Below are 3,497 nucleotides of genomic sequence, written 5' to 3'. Positions count from 1 at the left end.
GTGAATACATGGATGAATGGAGCTGTCAAAGGCAGAGACATGTAGACAAATAGAGTCGGCCAAGTGCTGAACCAGGACTGTGAGCAAAGGCTGGCAAAGTAAAAAGAGCTCCTGACCTCTGAGAAAGGATGGGTGGGAAGGCCCTGCAGGAAATTTACACCTGGTCTTAGAGGAGGAGGAATGAGAAAAGTGCAGTGGAGAGGAAAGAGCACCTCGGGTAGAAGAAATGGCCTACATGAAAACGAGGCAGGGACCTCTCGAGTTCCCAGGGCCTGGGGAGAAGTTCAGTGGGGCAGACCTGGAGCGTCCAGGGTCAATTCACCCCCTCTATTCTACTTCTCCCCACCCACTGTTCACTCACCCCAAATATCCTGCTTAAGAAACTCTTGCTTTCAGAATCTCTGGGCCTGGTGTCCTGAGATGGTAGGCCATTCCCAAGAGCAGAAGTCTCCCTCCCTCACTCCCTTCCTTCCTTCCATTCTTCACCAAATTCAACTCATATTTCCTGAGTTCCTTCTCTGTGTCAAGAGTTGGAGAGAGAATTTTCTTCTCGTTCTGTTTGAAGCTTTGAAAGATGAATCCAGCCAGAAACCAGAAATGGAACCACTGGGCTGGAACTGTGTGCCACTGGGGCAGCAGCAGAGGGCTGGCGTGTGAGCAGATGGGCAGAAACGGACTCGGCTGGATCCTGAAGTAGGCGCACATACAGAGGGGCCAGCTTAGCTGAGCTGCCCAGAAAGAAATGGAGCAAAGGAAGCAGAACAAGCCTCTCTCATGTTGCACGCCCTCTAAATGTCACTCTCCCTTCTGTTCCCTGTGGCCTGGGGCTGTCTAAAATACTCAGGCAGTGGTGCTGACTCGAAAGCTTTGGCCCTGGAGAAGGCGAGAGACTGAGCTTGGAGAGTAGAGGGCATCTTGAATCCCCACTGAAGGAGGCAGGAGGAGAATTCAGAAAGGCAGGGAGTGTGACTGTGTTTGCTTTCCAGAATGAACAAAAAACTCTGCTGGGGTGACTTCTGGTTCTCTCTCTGAAGAGAACTTGACTTTTCAATGCCTTGGTTGCTTTTTCTCCACCAGGGAGGAGCTTAAACTGCAAAGTGTGTTACCTCACTGCAAGTAGGAGGGAGGATGTGCCAGGGGAGGCTCTTTAACACAGAGCAGTGGGGCAGGATGAGTCCCAAAGGCCAGGCCGCCATCGGTGAGTGCCCTGCAGGCTGATGGGTGTGCTGGGGGAGCCACCAGCTAAGATGGAGGCTCAGAGGTGACAGCTCTCTGGAAAGGAGACTGGAGCCATGAAGTTGAGTTGGGGGCATAGGTTTCTCACTCAAATATTTATCTTGTATTATCGAGTGGACTTTTGTGGGTACTGGCTCCCTAATTTGACCTTGGGTGCTTAGAAAACATCATCTACTTATATGTCACCCAGAGAATCCATTCCAGAGGTGACTAAACCCATGAAGGGGTCACAGTCAGTACATGAGTTTTGATTAATTGCTGGAGAATGGGGGAGGTGTTATGGCGTGGAACAAAATCTAGGTCTGCAGCATGCAGCCAGGCCTGACAAAACTGCCTCTCATAACCTTCCTCAGGACAGCTGAGCCCTCCCATGGGCAGGGATCGCCCCTCAGGCCACCTGGGCACACAGAACAAATTGCCAGAAGGAGACTTGAAATCCAGATTAAGTGCATTTTTTGATGAGACGGAAGAAATGAGGAGGAGGAAAGGCCCTGGCAGGCATCTTTGGGTTTACAGAGGGCACCAAAAAAATGTCATTTGAGGAATGGGGAAAGGAGACAAAGAGGTTAGTGTGCCAGGAAGCCAGGGAGTAATCAGGCCAGGAAACAGAATAGGAGGGAAAGAGGGCCACAAAGAAAGGAGGAGGTGGGAGAACAAAGGTGAGGAGGTGATGCAGCTCACTCAATGTGAGGGTGACCCGGGTGGAAGGAAGGCTGCCAGGCCCCTGCTCAGAATTTCTCCTGACACTGAGAGTTGTCCTCAGGTGCTGGCAGAATGTAACACCCTGTGTCAGAGGGCTCCAGGGCAGCCTCTCAGACAGACTGTCCTGCACGGAAGAAAGGACAGGCCCCCTTCTGGCTCCCTTAGTGGGAGTCAGCCTCCACCTGCCACTGGCCCCTCACTCACACGGACAGCTGCCAAACACCCTTTGCAGAGGAGCAGCAGCACTGGGAATTCTGAAGAAAGATGTGGAGAGACGTTGCTTCTGTCCATACTGTTTCATTCTTTGGGAACCCTAAATGGACTGGCAGGGACAGCCCACAAGACTAGTGCAGGGCATACGCCAGGCCAAGTAGACCAGGCCTGGGCTGACAGCCCAGAGTTCATTTGTTCACTCAACAAACATTTGCTGAGTGTCTGCTAGAATAGAGCAAACAAGACAAGGTGCTGTCTCTCAGATTCTAGTTCACCTAGTCATGGGTGACGGACCAATGAACAGTAAGATACTTTGTAGGTGTGTTAAGCAAGCCCCTTGGTTTGTTTTGTTGTTGTTCTGTTTTTTCGTCTTTGCTGCTCAACCAGATTGAGGACACCTGGGACCAGGTCTTCTCCATGCTGATGGCAACAATGCAGAACAGAAACACAGTCTTTTGGGTGTTGATAGCAACTTCATTTTACACAATATTTTATGCCTTTTTTTCTTTCAGCATTTCCAAAATAGTCAATAATCCTTTTAGGGTAAAAGGGAGAGGAAGGCTTCCAAGGGTGGACTCCTCCAGAAAGAAAGACAGCAGCCTCCTTACTGGTATTCCTTCCATCAGTGTGTCCCCCTAACTCACCCTCCTACACTCCGAGAGGAGCCTTTAAACATGCTCATCTCATCCTGTGATTCCCGGCTTTAAAAGTTTTGATGATAAATCTGCTGGGATATTTTTGACTCTCTCTCTCCCTTTTTTAAAAAAAAGATTTTGTTTGTTTGTTTGTTTGTTTGTTTATGAGAGAGGGGAAGGGAAGGAGAAAGAGAGGGAGAGCAATACCAATTGGTTGCCTCTCACACATGCGGGTGACCTTTTCGTTTGTAGGACAGTGCCCAACCCACTGAGCCACACCAGCCAGGGCTGCTTTTGACTCTTAAGAAATAGAAAGCTGCCAGAGAGGATGTGGGGGACCAAGGGAAGCTTAAAGAACCTAAGGGCTGCGAGCACAGTTTTTATATTCAGCCTGAGTTCATGTTCTACCTCTACCACTTCTAAGTCATGTGAAAGGCCAAGCCACTCAACCTTTTGTGAGACTTCCTCATTTGTAAAATGATAAACAAACAAGCACACAAACAGAAAAAGCCATCTCACTTGGTAGCTGTGAGGTCAATCTAATGAGATAATATGATAACATGTATAAAACATTTAGCACAATACTCAATGCTAATTGGTAGCTTTAAAAAAATCCATGGCCCTGGCTGGTATAGCTCAGTGGATTGAGTTCGGGTCTGCAAACCAAAGGGTTGCCAGTTCAAATCCCAGTCAGGGCACAATAAGCCTTGG

At 49.0% G+C, this 3,497-nt stretch overlaps 1 long non-coding RNA gene across 1 annotated transcript; it reads left to right on the top strand.

Annotated features, from left to right (window-relative positions):
* Window positions 1-312: 312 nt before the first annotated feature.
* LOC118500694 lies at window positions 313-3,278 on the top strand. The gene is made up of 2 exons (XR_004903269.1): window positions 313-2,610; window positions 2,694-3,278. It is a non-coding gene; the product is annotated as an uncharacterized LOC118500694 (long non-coding RNA).
* The last annotated feature ends 219 nt before the right edge of the window (window positions 3,279-3,497 follow it).

The sequence above is a fragment of the Phyllostomus discolor genome, chromosome 5 (genome assembly GCF_004126475.2).
Source record: "Phyllostomus discolor isolate MPI-MPIP mPhyDis1 chromosome 5, mPhyDis1.pri.v3, whole genome shotgun sequence".
NCBI lineage: Eukaryota > Metazoa > Chordata > Mammalia > Chiroptera > Phyllostomidae > Phyllostomus > Phyllostomus discolor.
This window is presented reverse-complemented; position numbering and strand designations above follow the sequence as displayed.